Raw genomic sequence first — 7,780 nt, 5'->3', positions numbered from 1 at the left:
CCCAAAGCCCTGCCAAGCTGCAGATGTAGCTACACCGTGGTAGGAGCAGCAGCTTGCTCTGACTGCTGCAGTGCTGCCTAGTTTCAATAAGGCCTCTTTCTTTTCCTTTCCTTGAGAACGAGTGGCTCCATAATGTCAGTATTCAGTGCCCTTTTCTCCAGGAGATGCATTTGTTGACTGGCTGGGGAGCAAGCCAACTCACTGGCCTCAGTGGCATATAATCAAACTGACTAAACTATACCATTTACATTTAGGTGTCATCTCCACATGAGCCAGGGAAGACTGGTCAGGAAGGCAGTATCTTTCCCCTGGACCAGCACAATGGAAAGAGTAAATGAGCTCTCCTTTGGTGACAGGACAGAAGGATGTAGTGGGATGTGGCAGGATGCAATGGGTTGCAGCAGGATGCAGTGGGATGCAGGATGATGCAGACATTCCCCGAGGCTGTCTGTGCTGCTGGTGAGGGTGTGAGATAACCCATAAGAAGGCAGCTGCCAGCTTTGTCATGCAAATTCCCAGTGTGCAGATAAAAGCCCAGTGTACACACGGAGGAGCTGAGCACGCCCGTGGTTGAGAGCCTGCTCTATATGCAGACATCAAGTTTATTCCCTTAAAGGAAATCCTAAGAGATTTGCAGGCACACCTCTGAGATGAAAGCAATAATGTCCAAGACATGTTTCTCATTTCACTCAAAAGGGCAGAGTAACTTGACATCTCATTTGGCACCAAGGGTGGCTGTATCTTGTATTCACTGGCCACAGCAAATTGCCTCGAGGTCCGTGTAAGAATTATAGACTGAACTGATCTATCAGACTACCAGGACAGAGCCTCCCCGCTTGTTTTGGTTGCTGTCTAGGAGGAAAACCAACTGATGACTCACATTCAAACTGTGAAATGGAACCCAGAGGACACAGAGCAGCTCTCCCAGCTCTCGTGCTACCTCCCCACCCCATTGCCAAAAAGCCCCAAGCACCTCTACAACCAGAATTTCCCCCCTGTGAAGTACCCCACCACCTGTCCTATTTGTTGCTTCCATACGAGCTTCTTCAAGAGGATACCAAAGGTTGCTATCAAAGCAGATCCTTGTCCTGCCGTTGGGCCCACTGCTGACTGTCACATTAAGATATGGCACAGATCAAAAATAGAAAGGCTGAACTACACATGCAGATTAAAATCCACCTGAAAGTTGAAGTTTTTACACTCATCCTCTCAGGAGACAAGCAGCTCCAGACACTCATTCCCAACTCCTTTTACAGCCTTGTTTCCACCCTGGTTTTCACCATCTCTCTCTTTTCACCAATCTGAGAAGGGGCATTATTTAAATGATGTGACTAAGGCTAATGCTAGCTAGGAAAAGCTCAGCCCTTCATTTTTCTGTTACTCCACAGGCTGCCTACACTTTGGGGCACTCCACAAGTTTCTTCCACAGTTCATAAATAGTTGTATAACTTCCATTATTAAACCACTATCACTTTAATTTGCTTTCCTCAAGCTCATGGATTAATTCAGCAACATGGCCTGTTTGTCTAGGAACTAGCCAGGTTTCTTTTTATGTATTTATCTACTCAGTAAAAGACCACTGAGTTGTTACAGTGTCTGTTTTCTCTAAAAAATGTCAAAAGGCAATTCAGGTAAAATCAAGTGCTTTTATTTTTTTTACTATAATTTGTCTGCTGTCACCTGCATTGATTTAGGAAGGTGCTATCTAATTTCTGAGCATTTTTCTTTATTATCATTATAATTATTATTTTTCTGGATGAGGGACTTCTGGAGTTACTGGCCATAAAACACATGGGATGTAGATCAAGAACCCAGAATATGCCTGTGCATGACTCCAGTGAAGCCTACTCCCAATATTGCTTGTAAGTATGACTGTTCCCTAATCTTTCCCTTTTTTGTTTTGTTTAGGTTTTGTTCTCAGACTCAGTTATTGAAGTAAAACCTCTGCCTGAGGAGCAAATCCTTCATCATGATCCCAAAAAATTAGGGCCCTGGTTTATTCTGTTCCCTCATGGTAGGAAGCTATAGGCAACAAATCTTGCTTCACGTGGGAATTCCCATGTTTCTGGGCAGCAATCTGGACTGCCAGGGAATTACTTACTAAAATATGGAATATTTTTTGCATTCTCTCACCAAAGCTGCCCTTAGTCTTATGCATCCTGCATCCTCCTGGGCACCATTACTATTTGGGTATACTCTGACAACAGGACTAGAGACAGATTCACCTTGTGCTGAGTAGATTAAAGAGATACTTTGTTGCCAGTAATTTTTATAAGAAAGGTTTTTTGGAGTCACTTGTGTGACTCCAAAAATATGGGTGACAGCTGGTAAAGGATTGAGGAGGCTAGTGATGTCTGGGTTAGTCCTATCCCCTTCAGCCACTCTCAGAGGAGGGTCCTTTGTGTCAAGCAAAATCCTTTAATTGGTCCATGTGTACCGCGATGTGGAGACGGGACAAAAGCTTGATGCAAGCAAGGTGTCAGTTTATTGTACAAAGCTTTTCCTTTATATAGGTTAACATAGTATCAGAAGGCAGCTTGTAATTGGTCATTAGTATGTCCAAACGACAGTAATAAGTTCATGACTGGCTACAGAGAGAAAGTATCACACGAACACATATATTTTTCCAAGGCTTAAACAAACGTCAGGCAAGAGATAAAGGATTCCATAATTCTACATTCCACTGCCCTAACTTTTGCTTTGTTCTCTTTATCAGGTAACTGCATAATCCCCACAGGTCACAGTGACCACTGGGAGTTACCTATCTGTGTTTTTCTTTCTACACAGGTGCACTCTGGTCCCAGGATTTACAGCCCATCAGAGACACAAGGTCTCCAGTGTCTGGAGTTCTGGTCCCTAAATCAATTCCTTCATTTCCCCCTTCCTGTTGAACAATAAGGGTTCTGATTAAGCCTTGTAGACATTGCAATATACACATGTGCTTACCTGAGGCTCTGAAAACTTTGCCTCGAGTATTTTGATCACAACTACATCATGCAGAAGGGGAACTCTGTGAGAAACTGCATTTTGCTTGGTGACACAAAGAAGCCAGGAATTCCCCTTCCTGGGAGGGTAGGATAGCAGGATGATCTGAGAAGTACTCCTATCCCAAAGGGAGACAGAGGTGGCTTTGGGGCTGTGGGAGGGAGGTAAAGTCCCTTGTCTTTATCCACTGCAAAGCCACCATGGGCCATAAGAGAAGAGGAATGGCACAGCCTTGGAGAAACATTGATAACAAAACCTTCCTTCTGGGGAAAGGGGCAGTGTCTGCATCCACTCTGGACACCTGCAGAATGAGGGGTACCAGGTGCCAGGACTCCCACATCCAGACTGAGAAGTCTCCCTCCTTCTCTTCTCCTGTTCCTGAAGTGTCTCAAAAAAAATCCATATCTATATCAGCTGAGTATCACTATTTTTTTTTTACTGTGTGAGTAGCAGCCTGAGATGTATCAGGCTTTGGGAAAGCCTGGAAAGACAGAGGATGCACAGGTTGTTCTAGTGCAAAATCATTGCCTGCATTAGGAAACCTGGGAGCATGTCTGGTCTGAACCTGAGAGAAAGTCCTGCAATGACCAGCAATGTTTGAGGGCCTGGACTCATGCCTGCTTACACCACCATGAACTTGCTGTAAAAGCTGGGAGTCTGCAGAGGCCTGGGATCTCATTTTTTTTGTGCTTTTTAAGAGGAAGAATTATTTGACTTGAATGAAGCCTGATGGCTCTATGGGCTTCACCCAGGTTACTCCTGCCCCAGAGGCTTTGGCAAAAAGCTGGATGCTGAGGAGGCTGACAATGGCACGGGAATTTTTTCTGTATAATACGTATTCAGAAACTGCATATAGCCTTTTCCCTCTTCACTTTCCTTCATCCCCTCACCCTCCAAATCTTGCCTTGGGAATATACCTCCACTAACAGGGTATTAATATATTTTCTTTCCTGAATCATGGAATCACAAAATGGTTTGTGCTGAAAGGGGTCTTTAAAGGTCATCTGAACTGAGCAGGGACATCTTTAACCAGATCAGGTTGCTCTGAGCCCTGTTCAACCTGACCTTGAATGGTTCCAAGGATAGTGCATCTGCCACCTTTCTGGCAAACCCATGCCAGTGTTTCTTCACCCTCATTGTAAAAAATGTCTTCCTTATATGTAGTGTAAATCTACTCTCTTTTAGTTTAAAATCATTACCCTTTGTCCTGTCACAACAGGCCCTATTAAAAGTATTATCCCCATCTTTCTTATAGACCGTCCTTATGTACCGGAGGGCTGCAGTAAGATCTACCTAGAACCTTCTCTTGTCCAGACTGAACAACTCCAACACTCTCTCATCCTTTTTTTAATGCATTTTCCTTTTTTTGTGTACAGACTTAATTTGTCCTCATCTAGCTACAAAGATTACTGTAGGGATTAGGTGCATCTAGAGACAGCAATCAGATACCTCATTGGTACCAATACGGACTGTGAGAAATTTTGTGCTCTACTTTTGGAAAAAGTCTAGCAGAAGGCACCAAGAGATGAAAGAAGAAAATTAACCCTGTGTGTTGCTTGCAGTATTTCTGAAGCTTTCCAAGGGATTTGGCTTCCCTGCAACATCCACCCAGATGACTGCTCCAGTGAGAGCAGGGACGCTGCTGCTCCCAGGTAGGGCTACCTTGGCATCAGGTACTACTTGGGTTCTCATCAGAGCTGTTCCAGGAAATTGCTGTCTTTTTTGGTGGCAGAAGGTAGGAAAATGGAGCTGCCCTTCCTGAGAGCAAGGGGTTTTTAAGCCCTGGAACATCACTCCAGCAATGTTTCAGGATCCATGTCTGAATGCAGACTGCTACAACACACACTGCGTGTGCTCTGCTGCCCAGAGTCCTATTCAGATGTGACCATTTAAGTTCAGCTCATGGAAGAAGTACAGAATAAGGCCAGAAGATGTATGCCAGGCAGAAAGCCTGCAGCTGAACTAAGAAAGGAAACTGCTTTCTATAGGCCAGCTCATCACCTCTGTAAAATGAGCCTCTCTTTCTGGCAGAAATTACCCTGTATTTCTTTTCATGAAGTGGTATAGAAAGGGCTTATTGAGCCATTTTTTTCTGCAGGTAGATTAAAAATAGAAACAATCCTTCACTTTGGGGGCCATAAAAGCAGATTTTTTTCCAAGTTTCACAACTTTCTGGTTGAGGCTTTAGACTGAGCCCATCACTCAGGCATGAGAAGACCCAGCTCTACCCATGCTGCTACTGTCAGTGGCACCATAGAATCATGTCGTAGTGTCATAGAATCATAGAACTGTTGAGGCTGGAAGTGATCTTTGAGATCATCAAGTCCAACCACTCACCTAGAGCTTACTCCTACCAGAGAGCAGTTTCCCTGTAATAAGGTGATTACCATAGCCTGAAGTGGCTGAAGTGCTTGTGAAAAAGCACAACCCCTTTGTTGTTTGTGTTAACTGGAAGCATGATTTCCTCTTCCTCACATGGAGCTAGGCAGAGCTCAGCTTCTCATTTTCACATTTCATCCCTGCTTCTCCAAAGTGAGTCCCCCTGTTGCCATCTCTACTGCAGCAATATCATGCCCCTCGCTTTTATGTTTCAACCATCCTCAAAAAGCTGCTAAAAAGAGGACAGAACAAAACTTCTGGATTCCTTTTTTCTTTTTTTTTTTTCCCTTTTGCATTAAATTTTACACAAACAAGAAAGCAGATTAAATAGCATGCCTTTCAGGGCATATGTTTCATAATACTGTGGAGACTATAAAGCTTTAAAGAAATTCTTTCCTCTAAAATTAAAACAAACTGCTCTGAATAGCATTTGCTAGGCTCAGTGGGGGCAGTGGGATGCTGATTACTGTGCTACTCCTCTCCAGCTTGTTAACAGGCGTTGCAAAACATATGCACTTCCTCTAAGAACACAGTTAGGAAGTTATTATCCATCCTTCTCATTATTTGGCAATGTCTGCACTTGCACCACCATGGCAAAGAAATTCTGCAGCTACTTGCACACAGAAGTATAGAAAAACAATAAATCAGAGTCCTTTGGAGAACTGTCCAATCTCCTAGCACATGGCCCTTGGCCCAAGGTGCAGATTGGGAGGTTGGTCTGGAAGTTGCATTTTTGTGTTACATACAGTTATTTATCAGTGTGGTTTGGTTTTAATCCCTGCAGGGACAATAATATAAAAAGCCACATCAAGACTGAGATGAGATAAGAAACTGCAGAGGGCCTGGAATCTTAGAGAGGCAGATGGGACATTAACAATTGGAAATGGTTTTTATTTTTTTGCAATATCTGCATCTTCCTACTAGATTTTTGTAAGCCATGCACATCTGTCAGAAGAACCCTTCCCCTTCAAGAAAAAAAAAAGAATCCTCCTTCCATTTTTTTCTTTCTGAAATGTTCATATCTTGGTAACATCTTGTCTTCGTAATCCTGTGTCTTGTGATTTAGTAGGACCTGAACAAAATGCTATGCCTGACTTCCATTGCCTTCTATCCATGGGCCAGCAAACAATGAAGAAAAGCTGAAAGACTTTTCAGAGGCAGCCTTGGACCTTCAGCTTCAGCAATTTTCTAGTTTCTCCTTCACTCAGAAAGCAAACAAAGCCCAATATGAAATCCTAGACAGAGTAATTTTCATTACAGCCATCTTCCAGCAGGGACCCTGTGTGATTTCAAAGAATATTGATCTAGATATATTTTGATAACAAAAGCATGTGTTATATTTGCCCAACTAAAACACTTTTGAAATCTGGCTGGTTTAAATTGTGTTTTGACTGCATGGAGAGACCCAAATTTTCTGCACTTAACTACAGTATTTTCACCCAGAGGGCATATTGTTCTATAGCAATCCTTTAACACTGTTAGAAACATTTAACTCAGCATGGAATATAATCATAACAGCAATCTATTTATTTGATGGAGCTGATAAACTGGAAGAAACATATACAGAAAAGAAAAGACAAGAAAGATGCTGAGCCTAGAGAAGTATAAGGACTATCAGCTGTGGTCTGAAACAGACTTCTGCTGGTAAAAGGTAAAGGGCAGGATCCTGGATTTCAGTAAGAAAATTTTTCTGGAACAAAAGTATGACCAAGGATTTTCTTTGATTTTTTTTTTTTTTTAGGTTACAGGTCCTGCAAAGATGGAGAAATTGCTTTAGCAATGAGCAGCACAAAGCTTTCATGTAAAAGCCCAGCAGGAATTCCTTTTGGTTTGTACACGTAATTCAGAGGCTTTTTACATGATTAAACTAGAGACACTTGCTCTTGTAGATTAAAAATAAAACTGGATCTGAATATCATGTGATGCTCTGGGGACCATCCAGACCTCCTTAACCTGCCCTGTTTGCAGACAAAACTCTGTTAGATTTTAATTCACTGCAGCTTTCATGGTACTATAATGTTTAAGGAGGACAAGAAGTGACAGAAGAGAGAAGACCACTGTGAAGGGGCAAGCATGGGTGGTCAGCACATTGGTTGTCAACCCTGGGAGTTTCCTGAGGGGCTGACAAAGGTCCAGCCTCCAGCACACTGCTGGCTAAACCTCCTGATTGAGAAACCAAGACCAGACCCAAAGCACTCATTCAACAGGACAAGGGTTTCATTGTGCTAGTGCACCCTTTCTAGTCCTATACAGAGTTCTTCATCCTGTAAAGAAGTTTCTCCTCATGTTGAGGTTAAATCTTCTATGTTCAAGCTTGAACCCGTTGTTTCTTGTCTTATCACTGTGCACCACTGAAAGAGCTTGGCCTCCTCCACTTGACACCCATCCCTCAGATATATATAGGCATTGATGAGAT

Source organism: Indicator indicator, chromosome 1, assembly GCF_027791375.1.
Source record: "Indicator indicator isolate 239-I01 chromosome 1, UM_Iind_1.1, whole genome shotgun sequence".
NCBI classification, from domain to species: Eukaryota; Metazoa; Chordata; class Aves; order Piciformes; family Indicatoridae; genus Indicator; species Indicator indicator.
Note: the sequence above shows the minus strand (reverse complement) of the source record.